General features: G+C 40.5%; 1 protein-coding gene across 1 annotated transcript in view; it reads left to right on the top strand.

Annotated features, from left to right (window-relative positions):
• The first annotated feature begins 10,133 nt into the window (after nt 1–10,133).
• PROSER2 (proline and serine rich 2) overlaps nt 10,134–13,571 on the top strand; it is an 80,240-nt gene continuing 76,802 nt past the window's right edge. The window contains exon 1 of the mRNA XM_006753342.2: nt 10,134–10,200. The gene's annotated coding sequence lies outside the window, so the exon portion shown is untranslated. The remainder of the gene's footprint in view (nt 10,201–13,571) is intronic.

The raw sequence follows: 13,571 nt of genomic DNA, 5'->3' as shown, positions 1-13,571 counted from the left end.
TCAACATCAAAAAAACAATCTAATTAAAAAATGGGTAGCCTGGCCGGCATGGCTCAATGGCTGAGTGTCATCCTATGAGGCAGGAGGTCATGGTTTGATTCCCAGAGCATATGTCTGGGTTGCAGGCTTGATTGTGGAGGAAGCAGCCGAGCAATGATTCACTCTCATCATTGATGTTTCTATCTCTCCCTCTTCCTTCCTCTCTAAAATCAATAAAAATATATATTTTTAAAAAATGGGCAGGGACCTATATAGACACTTCTCCAAAGAGTACACAGAGGTACATATAAAGAAGCTCAACATCACTAGTCATCAGGGAAATGCAGATCACCTCACATCTGTCAGAATGGCTATTATCACAATTTTAACAAAGAACAAGTGTTGGTGAGGATGAGGGGAAAAGGGAACCCTCATGTACTGTTGGTGGGATTATAAAATGGTGCAGCCACTATGGAATACAGTGGCCGTTCCTCAAAATATTAAAAATAGAACTACCTTATGACCTAGCAGTCCCATTTCTGGGTATTTATCTCAAGAAATACAAAACACTAATTTAAAAAGTTATCTGCACCCCTATATTCACTGCAGCATTGTTTATAACAGCCAAGATATGGGAGTAACCTAAGTGTCCATCAATAGATTAATGAATAAGGAAGATGTGGTACATATATACAATGGAATATTACTCAGCCATAAAGTGGAATGAAATCTTTCAATTTATGACAACATGAATGGGCCTAAAGGATATTATGCTAAGTGAAATAAGTCAGACATAGAAAGACAAATACCATATGACTTCATTTTTATGTGGAACCCTCCAAAAAAGAACAAGCAAATGAAATAGGAACAAATTCCTAGATACAGAGAATAAATTGATGGTTACCAAATTTGGTGAGGGTGGGGAGCAAAATGGGCAAAAATGGTGAAGGGGATTAAGTACAAACTGCCAGTTATAAAGTTAGTGTCATGGGGATGTACAATATAGCAGAGTGAATATAGTCAGTAATATCATAATTATGCATGGTGTCTGATGGGTACTAGATTTATTGTGGTGGTCACTTTTTGTAAGATATATAAATCACTGTGTTGTACATCTAAAACTAATATGGTATGCCAATTATAATTTTAAATAATTTTTAAAAATAGTGAACTTGAAAATTCACATAAAAAATATACGGTTTTTATAGTATTTCTCAGCTAATTCTCATTTCATCAGGATGTTAGTTTTCCTTTGGTTTTCCAAGGTGTGAAGTTTACCTAGAGGCCTTTGTCATGACTTAAGTAATTGTCAGACTCCACTATTGAGCTACTGAAAGGTTGTGTTTTCTCCCAGAGAGGTTAATAGGCAGTCCTTGAAGTCCTTGAATTTCTGATATTAGTATCATCTTAACTCAGTTGGAGTCATCCAGGTTTTTCAACAAACGTTTGGTTGTCCCCATTTCTTGAAAAAGTACTGAAAAATCTCTTATCTCTTCCTCTCTATTAAAATTGGGATATGAGTTTGTGCCCAAAGGCTTGGATATGAAATGAGTAATTTGAGCTAGTTGTTACTAGGTTTCCAGGGAGTATCTAAGAAGAGTCTGGGGAGAAGGGAGCCCTGTATACACATCCACAGGTTAAATGTTCTTATTCCCTTTCCCCGAACAGGGCTAGCAAAGAGATTTTGGAAGATAAGATTAAAGTTTGATGCAGTGGATTGACCCAGCAGGTCTTGTGTGAGCTGTGCATTCCCTGGCTTGGCTTTAAATATGTTCACTTTGAGATAAGATACATAAGTAAGATGTCTGCTTCCAGTCTGACCAGGGTTTATAAATTCCAATGCTAAAGGAACATGCTTAAGTCAGCTTTGTTTTTCTTTGACAATGAATGAAAAATTTAGCTAAGAATTTGGAGCTTCTCAGAAAAAAAAAAAACAACAACAACATTATAAAACAATAAGGTATAATTATTGCTTCTAAGTAAGAAGTACTACATTTTATCTCACCAGAGTAGCACTGAATGGGAGCTCTGGTAGTTTTTGCTGAATAAATAAAGAGAAAGCACACAAACTTGTTTAACAACAGAATAACCGAAACTGGAATATTCTTCTTTTTTCAATTTGCTAAAGAATCCAGAAATGCAATTGGCATGTAGAATGTCATTTTTTAAAATGAGCTAAGAATAAAATTTTGAAGGGTCTATCTTTGCAAACATTTCATCCAAAAGAACTAGGTTTTCCCCTTGGTAGTGTTTATCTGTTTGCTTCCTCCTGGGTCATAGGTTTTGTTACCAGGTACTAAACTGAAATCTAGCCAGGTTGTCTTCAGGTGAGGTTCTACGTTAGGAAAATCTAATTTCCACATTTTCTCTCCAATGATAGATAGAAAACTGGTAGTAGGAGACTTCTTCCCTCAGGGCCTTCGAACCAGCCTGCTGAGGCAAGGCCTCCATCCTGAACTTGTTTGCTTAGTGTAGGCGAATCAATTACTTTCATGTGGTGTATGGCCCTGAGGAAAATACTGCCTCCCTATTAATAGTTGAAACTATTCACAGTTGAGACAGTCTGAAATCAACCTTGTTTTTCTACATTGTTCAGAAAGAGCTTTAAAAAAAAAATCTAAATGAAAGCATGGTAATTGCTCTGGAAAAGTAAAATTACTAGCCTTTAAAATGTTTAATTGTATTTAATACCCTTTAGTGTCATTTAGAGCTTAAGGTCCTAAATTCTTACTGAAGGCATTTCAGAAGAGAAGAAAAAATCCAGTCAGAGAAAAGGCAACATCATGAAGCAGATGCTAAACCATTAAGCACACCAACATTTGAAAACTCCAGAACAAAACTAACTTTCCACTCCCAACCTTCCCGGCACCAGCCAGCCTCAAGCTGGGGTGGATTTCCCTTTGATTTGCAGTGCAGGAAGACAGTCCTAGTTTGCTAGTTTGCCTACTGAATATTTTTGGAAGCATTTTTTTCTTTCCAAGGTTTTTGGTTTCTTGACTTTGAGAAACAGCCCAAACTAAAGAAAAGTTACTACATGTTTATTTTACTTCAGCTTATTTGTGTGGAGATCCATTTTTGAAGTTAATTTTGGCCATGGGTTGCATCTGCAGATGTACACGGCCATGCATTCATAGTGATATTTATTACATGTTAACATTTGGAGCATTATTGGTTTAGTGGGGCTGGTGTACCAGTTTTTTATTGGTACCAGTTTTTTCACATATTATTATTTGTGAAGCTAAGTGAAGTGTCTTTTCTATGGCTGTATTTAAAGTTGCTCCCGCCCCTCCCCGCACCTTCTGTTTCCCACTTGCCCTTGATTGAAATCCATAGATTAAATGAGAGTAATTTCTCCTAAATTTGAAGGATTTGGCCTCTATATGCAATATAGGGGATAAAGGATAAAGGATGGTCACCACAACAATACGAACATGTTCGAAACACTCCTAAGTGTTTAAGCTTTCCTTTTAGATCAGAGGTCTATTTAAAGGACTCTAATTTTTTTATGAAAATAAGATGGTTTTAGAATTTTAAAATATAAATTTTGTTTTTGTAATGGATAATTAAGTCTATATTTTGTGACAAATATTTTCCAAAATCCTGTGGCTACATTAAAAGAGAGAGAGCTTTGCCTACAAGGAGCTTATAGTCTAATTGAGAAAAAAAAATTACATGCATAAGAAACCAGATGTGATGATCAAGGTCAGTGAAGAGGAGCACTGTGAAGGAAGGTTTGACAAAGTCTGGCACAGTTTTTGAGACAGGCTTTGAAGACTGAGATGAGAGTGACAGAGGAGCAGTCACAATGTGGCTCACAGCTGAGCAGAACGTTTAGGGCACCAAAATGGAGAAAGGATTTATATTGTGGAAAGTAAGGTTGAAGAGATGAGGTTAAGGCAGATTCTAAAGAGACACTTAAAGCCAAGCCCTCTGTTCTTACAGGTAGGTTCCCTGGAAGCATTGATTAGGGAAATGAAAAGTGCCAACTTTGTCAGGTTTGTGGTATCAAAAGTAATCCAGGATGTTAAAGAGATTATTTAAGTACTACTTGAAATTCACTGGTGAATGTTGGACTGAACATTTGTTTTATTTTTAGCAAAGTTTTGGACAATAGAAAACTTGGAAGAAAATTAACTACAGGACCAACAACTACTTGTATCTCTCTACTGGGTCAGCTAGTAGAGTACGCATATCTATTTGTGCATCTTTGGTACAGTGAGGGATGGAAGGTTACAGAGACTGTACTTCATGTATAAATTGGAGCTTGAACTGAGTTTTGCTCAGAATTATCAGATGTGCTGTGATAACTAGACTAAACTCATTTTTATGGAGCTTATCTATAAATTATTTTTAGGTGAGAAATGAAATGGTTAATTTAGGCAAGAATGTTTTGAAAGCCCTGATCAAAGGTGAATAATATAAAGAAAGAACTTCAGTATTCAGTTTCCTTTTAACTTATGAATTGGGTTAACCTATACTCATAAAAGGATAATATGCTAATTAGACCAGACATCTTCCAGGTGTCCTTCCTGACAAAAGTGATGGTGGTGGAGGCCAAGGCAGAGGTGGTTGGGGCAATCAGGCCAGCAGGGGAGAGCAGTTAGGGGAGACCAGGTGGGCAGGGGAGAGCAGTTAGGGGCAACCAGGCTGGCAGTGGAGAGTAGTTAGGGGAGACCAGGCCAGCAGGGGAGAGCAGTTAGGGGCAATCAAGCTGGCAGGGGAGAGCAGTTGGGGCAACCAGACAGGCAGGCAGGTGAGCAGTTAGGAGTCAGCGGTCCTGGAATGCAAGAGGGATGTCTGACTGTGGGATCAGGACTAAACCGGCAGTCAGACATCTCCCGAGGGGTCCCAGATTGGAGAGGGTGCACGAATTTTGTGCACTAGGCTTCTATTAAAACAATATAAAAGAGTATTGGCATAATTTATAGTTCCATCACCTAGTTAATTTCTTATTATAAAATTCATTTTTTGTCAACACATGTCACAGGAATTAACACAGAACCAGGGAGAAACTATAAAAGTTTCTTCTTTGTTTAAGTAAATCAGAGCAAAGTGCCTATCACATCAGTACATGTTGAGATGAACAAATGTTGTCTAGAGCTACTAGCATTAAGGCCAAAAATGCTAGTATTTTGTGTTCACTGACTATTTCATCAAAGAGTTTGTACTTTTCACCAAAGATGGTCATTCTCTTTATTTCCACCCACTGCTTAACCATATGAAAAAGCCCATTCATGGCTCAGAAACAATTCCACTGTAAAACGCCTTCATTTTTAATGTTCTTAAAGGTTAAGAAACACCGATCTTTTTTTAATAGTGACTTGGTTGTTGGGGTTTCTTACGGTATAGTTTTAAAGATAGTTTCTGTCCAAGGTTGTTTTTGTAGATTTGGCAACAAGTCTTCATAAAATTCCTGTGAATGGAAGTAGGAGAGAATGAGAGATCAAAGAGCAGGGCTTAGGTGGAGCATTGATCCAGCCCGAGCATAGAGTCTGACTGGGAAGGAGAGGGGGGAGATTTTTAAGAAGCTTATTTCTACCCCTTTCCCAGCTAAGCTGTGCTTCTGCTGCCTGTACCTTAGCACTGTGGTTAATAGTGGGTGACTAGACAGGGATGAGGGCCTAAAAACCGGTATCATGGTGTCCATGGGGTTCAGAATCCTAGGATTCGCACCTGGATATTCTCTTTTGTGAAGAGTTTACCTTGGCAATGAGTTGGAGAGTTCTCTTTTAAAGTGTATTACAGACATGCTAGGCAAAATTAGTTCCACATCACTTGGTTAAGGTGGATAAGTTTCCTATTCATGTTCAGAATTAGCATAGACAATAATCACCCCTGTGATTTTGTTTAGCCTGCCTGTTGGGAATCTAAGTCTTACAGGATATGATTTCCTCCCACCCCCCACCCCCCACCTAGAAGGTATCAAGCCTTATAGTTGAATGTGAGGGAATCCATTTATAGTTCCAGCTTAGATTCTTCCATAAATTGGATCAGGTCAACCTTTCCCAGGCAAATTTTTAGCTCACTTGTGATCCAAGAAAAGTTCATCTTCATGGTTTCTTTCTCTTCCTATTAAAACCATGCCACTGTCAGCACTTCCATCTGAAAGTGCCCCCAGTCTTTAGATTGTCTTCTCTTTTTCCTCATTAAATTAGAATTGATCAGTCCTATATCATCTTCTCAGATACTGGGCCCTTCAAAGGTTCCCAGGTGATAAAATGATCTAATAAGTAATTATTCTTCAAACCCAAATAATCCTTTTCCATTTTTCCAGCAATAGGAGTCAGGTGTGTGACAAACAGGAGGCCTTCAGTGAATAACAGACCAGATGATACTATAGTATAATCAAGTGGCGCACCCCACTCACCCAGTCATCCCTACCATTGGCATATGTTCCTGGGTGTGGATGTACAATAGTGTTATGTCTGTTTTAAATTTATATAAGTGGAATTGTGCTAAGAATACAATTACAACTTTTCACTCAACACATATTAATATCTGTGCATGCCATTGTCCATTTGATTGCTCCCAATTGATGCATGGTATTCCACAGTAAAAGCATTATCAGGTTTCTACTTGTTAGTAGAGTTCGTAGTGGGTTATGAACCTAGGTTGCTGCCAGCACTGCTCTGCAGCAAGCAACACTATAACCAACCTTGCAAGTGTTACCCTCCTTTCCTGAGAGAGATTTCCTCTGGAGTAGACAGAGCAGTGGGATTGGGGGCTCACAGGACGTTTAATTTCACTAACTAGTGTCAGATTCGTCTAGAGAATGGTTGTATTAGTTTAACACTCAACAGTAGTACATGTGGGTTCCAATTTTACCACATCCTTTTAACTTGGACTTCTTTTGTTTAGTCACTTGGGTTTTCTCTCTCATATATGCTTAATCATAGTTCTTGTTCCTTTTTTCTAATGAGTTTCCTGTCTTTCTTGTTGATTTTCAAGAGTTTTTTATGTATTCTAGCTATCAATTCATTTTCTTAGCCACAGTAAACTCCTCTACCAGCCTACCACTTTTCTGTTAACATTGTCTGTGATATTTTTAATTTTTATATAGGTAGATCCATTGAAATTTTCACCTTAAGATTTGCATTTTTGAGTCCTAATAAATAGAAAGATCAGTGGAGCAGACTAGGAAATTCAGAAATAGAATCTAAGACATAAATATTTGGTATAATATAACATTTAGCATTTCAAGACAGTGGAAAGATGAATTTTTCAATGTTTGGCATTTGAATAATTAGGAAACTTTCTTGGCTTAGGGATAGGGAAGTAAGTCTCTACACTAAAATAAATTCAAGTTGGATCAGATATTTAAATATGAAAAGTGAAACCATGAAAATGCTCTCTCCACAGTGAACCGCCCATGGAATTCTATATTTTCAGTTCCTGGGAACTAGGACTCCGGAGCCCGGCCTTTGCTTGTTCTTTTTATCTGTTTGGAGTGCCAATCGCCGTTTGTTTAATTAGCAGCCTCCTTAAATCTGAAACACCTTGTAGGGCTTAGCCTCATTGTCACCTTTCTGCTAAGACTCTGAACCCTCTCAGGAAGCTCTGCACACCTTCCTCTGTGCGGCCATTGTCCCTGCGATGGCACTGACTCCAGTTTACACGGTCGTTTTCCATTACAGTTGGCCCCATGTGGCAGAATTAATTACCGAGAATTTACCCAGTGTGAAGCAGGAAAACAAGTAAGCAAAATAATATGCTTAGTCTAGAAAGGAAGCTAGCACTCAAATTGGAGCAAATACTGATGAATTGCATGAAACTCTGATTCTGAAGCCCATGGGGAGTGGGTGAAAGTTGATTGCTTTTAGGAGAGTGGTGACCTCAAAGTGGTATTTCAAGATGAATCCAGCCGAAGAATAAAGGAAAAGTACAGAGAAGAGTGAAAATTCGAGGAGCTCTAGATGGCTATCTCAGTAATGCAGACATGTGGTGTAATGGTGCTGAATTGGTGGCACTAGAAAAGGAGTGGATGCAACTGACATTGCACCGGAAGAAGCAACAGGGCTTTGTAGCTGGTTGATTGTGAGTGGGGGGATAAGGGAGGAGTCAAAGGTGGCTTTGTGTGTGGAAGCTGACAGCCACTGTGCCTGCGGGCAGATCTTTGCCTAACATAATTCAGCCTTGGGGTTTGGCCAAACCAGAATTTTCAGGTGAATGATGGAAAGACTTAGTTATTTGGGCTGCTCTGTAGACCTGATTGTGGCTGTTTGGAACTTAGATGGAGTGAGGTGATGGTGGAAGGAGGGCTTTATGCATACCATCCAGGTCACTCCAAGTCTTTCAGGAATGTCCAGGGGAAGATGAAAAAGAAGAGCTGCATTCATTCCTTTCTTGGCTTCAGCGTACTCACTTCAGAGGGTTCGCTGATCTCACTAACCTCAGCCCCACCTGATCCCTCAGCACCTTCAGATTGGACAGCTGCTGCCTCCTGACCAGCCATGCTTGGGAGATGTAGATTTACTAAGACTGTAGATCTCTTGACACCTTCTCTTATTCTCTTGGCTCAATGGATAAACCAGGCTTTACTCCCTCCCCCCACTCCCCAACAAAAAAAAGATGTTACTGGTAAATAATGAGAAATAAGCACAGGAAGTAGAAGAGAATAAATAGAAAAACACACGTGTGTGGTTCACATTTCTGCTCCTGTTGTGTTAGGTTTGTCATGACTTCTTAGTGAAACTTGTTCTGCTCTCCTGGTAAAAGTCAGTTTCTTCAGCTGTGTCTGACCCGAGTCCCACTTTTTACAACGTGCACCATTTGCAGACCCAGAGAGTTATTCCTTGAGACTAAATATTTAAGTGGTAATGACCTTCATAGACTCACAGCTGTGGTCACTGCTGTCAGACCCATCTGCTCCTTGTCCCATGCTTATTTTTCTCATCACATTCCCTTTCCAGGGCAGAGCAGAGAAGAAGGCTGCTTCCTTGCCCTTCCTTTTCAGAAAACTCTGCTCTCTCCACAGTGGACTTCCCATAGAATTCTATATTTTGAGTTCCTGGGAACTAGGACTTGGGAGCCCCTAGTTCTCCATTCCTTCAACAGCGATTCTCAATCTGTGGGTTGCAACCCCTCTGGCGGTTGAACAACCCTTTCACAGGGGTCGCCTAAGACCATCCTGCATATCAGATATTTACATTACGTTTCATAACAGTAGCGACATCACAGTTATGAAGTAGCAACGAAAATAATTTTATGGGTGGGTCACAATATGAGGAACTGTATTTAAAGGGCCAGAAGGTTGAGAACCACTGTTTTACAGTGTCAGAATAGCTTTTAAAATTATAGAAACACAAGAAAATGGTGTACTCTTAAATGGTGTGATAAATTACCGCCCTCCAACCACGCTGTGAGGGCCTTAGAGTGTGGCTCTGACTGCACAGACCTGTAGCCAAGCTCCAAACCCTTTCCCACCCATTAGGTGGTTCCACCTGGTTCCTTCATTGTGTAGGTGAATGGGTATTCACTTCCCTGTCTTTCGTCTCACTGTTGTGTGGGGGAAAGACTTACTGTCCCTCAACCCCTACTTTCCTTGGAGCAATGATTTACTTAATCTAGGAATGAATTAGAGCTGAGTCAGTGGGAAGGAATCTACAGACCAGAAGGAATCTAAACATTGGCTTGTCCTCTCTGCATTTGTCTTCCCACTTTTCTTGGGCTGAAGCTAATCATGGGTCCCAAGGATGTAGCGGTGACATCCTCATCTGCATTTGCCTTGCTTTGTCACTGGCCACTGTCACCAGTGTCACTGTCACTTTTATGTCCACTGTGTGTGTGGTGTGTGTGTCTGTGTGTATTCTAGATTCATTACAGGCATTTAACTTACTAGACTGAACACTGTGGTGAGTTTCACCAAGGATCTTAACTTCTGAGTTTCATATTATTGGCTGTGTAGGTGGCTTATATAAAGTCTGTGTATTGCTTAGGCTTTCTTATTAGTAAACAAATTTTAAACTTTTAGCATTTTCTTAAGTCTTTTTTTTTTTTTTTTACCATTGGGAATAATGGCAACTTATAGAAAGTATATATGCTCAGAATGTTCTGTTCCCTACCCTTGCTCTTAAATTGCCATGTGACTTGTGCTGATACATCTGAAAAAAAAATGATGAGAAATGGAGTAGGGAATAGTTTCTTTTTTAATCTGTTCTAATGTTTTCAGGGTTTCTCTGAGAAGATTTCACAGTCGTCTTAAATGACAAGGTCCTCCTAAAGGTATGCAGTACTGAATGGGCTTTCTCCATAATTAGTCATATTTTTATTAAAAGTTAATACACATATGAGCACAGTCCCATATGCACACATACACACACTAAATTGTACCAATGGTTATTTTACCTCACGTACCCCTCAGTATCCTTAAAGAGGCTCATAAGGCGTCCTGGCAGTATTTTCAGTTTAGTTCACTTGCCATAGTATCAGGTCATATGTAATCCACAGGAGGCTTATTTTCTATTAGTCTTCTTTGGTCTTCTAGAAGGTTTTGTTGAAATCAGTTGTCTGTTGTTCAGAGGCTGAATTGATCTCCTATTAAAAGAATCAGAGGACTATTCAATAAATAGTGTTGGGAAAATTGGAAAGATATGTGCAAAAAGTGAAACTAGAACACCTTCTTATACCATACACAAGAATAAACTCAAATGGATTAAAACTTAAATGTTATACTTGGAACCATAAAAATCCTAAGAGAAAACATAGGCAGTAAAATCTTGGGACATTTCTCATAGCAATATTTTTTCTGATATATCTCCTTGGGCAAGGGAAAAAAGAAAAAATAAACAAATGGAACTTCATCAAACTAAAAAGTTTTGCACAGCAAAGGGAACCATCAAAAAAATGAAAAGACAACACACTGAATGGGAGAATATATTCACCAATACATCTGATAAGGACTTAATATCCAAAATTTGTAAAGAACTTATAAACTCAACACTGAAAAAAAGATCCAAATAATCCAATTAAGAAATGGGCAAATGACCTGAATAAACACTTCTCCAAAGAAGACATACAGATGGACAATAGACATATGAAAGGATGCTCTTCATTACTAATCATCAGAAAATGCAAATTAAGACCACAAAGAGATAGCACCTCACTCCTGTCAGAATGGCTAACATCAAGAAATCGACAAACAAGTGTTGGGTGAGGATGTGGAGAAAAGGGAACCCTCATGCACTGTGGGTGGGAATGCAGACTGGTGCGGCCACTCTGGGAAGCAGTACTTCTAAAACTGAAAAATGGGACTGCCTTATGACCAGCAATTCCACCTGTGGGAATATATTCAAAGAAAACTGAAACACTAATTTGAAAGAATATATATATGCACCCCTATGTTTATTGCAGCATTATTTACAATAGCCAAGATTTGGAAGCAGTGCAAGCGTCCATCAGTAGATGAGTGGATAAAAAAGCTGTGGCACAGCCTGGCTGGTGTAGCTGAGTGGTTGAACATTGACCTATGAACCAGGAGGTCATGGGTTGAATCTCAGTTGGGACATATGCCTGGGTTGCAGGCTCAAACCCCAGTTGGGAGCATGCAGGAGGCAGCTGATCAATGATTCTCTCTCATTGATGTTTCTCTCTCTCTCCCCCTCTCCCTTCCGCTCTGAAATCAATAATATATATAATAATAAAAGCATAATATGCTAATTAGACCACAGGACATTCCAAGTGAAGCCAGGGCTGCGAGGGAAGCCCCGGTCCCCAGTGCCAGGGGGAAGCCAATGCCGGCAGCAAGGGGAAGAAAGGCCTACTCTGGCACGAATTTCGTTTATTGGGCCTCTAGCATATATATAAAAGAAAAGGGGGGAAAAGCTGTGGTACATTTACACAATGGAATACTATTTAGCCATAAGAAAAGAAGGAAATCTTGCCTTTTGTGACAGCATGGATGGGCCTGGAGAGTATTATGCTAAGTGAAATAAACCAGTCAGAGAAAGACAAGTACCATATATAATTCCATTTATATGTGGAATCTAATTAACAAAACAAACTAGCAAACAAAGTGGAGACAGACTCATGAATACAATCAACTGGCTGGGGTTGGAGCTTGTTAGGGGCTGGGTGAGAAGGATGAAGGAATTAAGCAAAGAAAAAAGAAGACTCACTCTGTCGGGTGTGGCTCAATTGGTTGGAGTATCATCGTGTACACCAAAAGGTGGTGAGTTCAACATTCAGTCAAGGCACATACCCAGGTTGCAGTTTGATCCCTGGGGGCAAGTGCAGGAGGCAACTGATGTTTCTTTCTCTCCCCATCTTCTCTCTAAAATCAATTTTTTTAAAAAAGTGAACTTTCAATGTGCTTGTACTTTTTTTTTTTTTTAAGTAAAGAAAATCCCTAGATGGTTTGGCTCAGTGGATAGAGTGTTGGTCTGCAGACTGAAGGATCCCAGGTTCAAAAAAAGAAAAAGAAAAGAAAGACTAGTAGACTCAGACAACAGTATGGCAATTGCCAGAGGATAGGGAGATGGTGGGAGGTGGAAGAAGGTAAAGTGAGGGATAAATGGCGATAGAAGGAGACTTGACTTATGGGGGTAAATACACAATACAATACATAAGTGATGTATTGTAGAATTGTATACCTGATACCTGTATAATTTTATTAACCAACTAGAGGCCCAGTGCACGAAATTTGTGCAGAGTAGGGGAGGATCCCCTCAGCCCAGCTTGTACCTGCCTTATTGTACCACCTGATAATCCTAACCACCCAAAGATAACTCCACAAACTACTCCCCACTGCTCATCCCAGTGGTTTAGTCTCTTGGCCCCGATCTTGACTGACAGGACAACCCTATGGTTTTTCTCACCTTCTTTCTTCTCCCCAGATAACCCGGGCCATGGTGGCTGCCCGGGCCTTTATCCTGGGCTTGGAGACCCCCCCCCACTGGCGTGGTTGCCCCCAACTGCCCTTCCTGCTGGCCTGGTTGCCCCACGCAGCCTTCTGCTCAGCCGTTTGGTCGCCCCACATAACCCCCCTGCCGGCCAGGTCGCCCCATGCAGGCTATTGCCCAGCTGTTTGGCCGCCCCTCATTAAACCCCCCCGCCGGCCATGTTGCCTCATGCAGCCTACTGCTCAATCATTTGGTTGCCCCTCCCTAACCCCCCAGCCAACCGGGTCGCCCCACACAGCCTGCTGCTTGGTCATTTGGTTGTCCCTCACTAACCCCCCTGCCAGCCTGGTTGCCCCACGCAGCCTGTTTAGTTGTCCGTTTGGTTGCAATGTCACTTAGGCAAAAGAAAGACTAGTAGACTCAGACAACAGTATGGCAATTGCCAGAGGATAGGGAGATGGTGGGAGGTGGAAGAAGGTAAAGTGAGGGATAAATGGCGATAGAAGGAGACTTGACTTATGGGGGTAAATACACAATACAATACATAAGTGATGTATTGTAGAATTGTATACCTGATACCTGTATAATTTTATTAACCAACTAGAGGCCCAGTGCACGAAATTTGTGCAGAGTAGGGGAGGATCCCCTCAGCCCAGCCTGCACCCTCCAATCCAGGACCCCTCAGGGGATGACTGACTGCCGGTTTGGGCCCGATCCTCGTACATCCCTTTCACAATCCTGGACCGGGCTCCTAAC

The sequence above is a fragment of the Myotis davidii genome, unplaced genomic scaffold (genome assembly GCF_000327345.1).
Source record: "Myotis davidii unplaced genomic scaffold, ASM32734v1 scaffold1611, whole genome shotgun sequence".
Classification (NCBI taxonomy): domain Eukaryota; kingdom Metazoa; phylum Chordata; class Mammalia; order Chiroptera; family Vespertilionidae; genus Myotis; species Myotis davidii.
The sequence above is the reverse complement of the archived record's forward strand: the minus strand, read 5'-3'. Positions and strand labels throughout refer to the sequence as shown.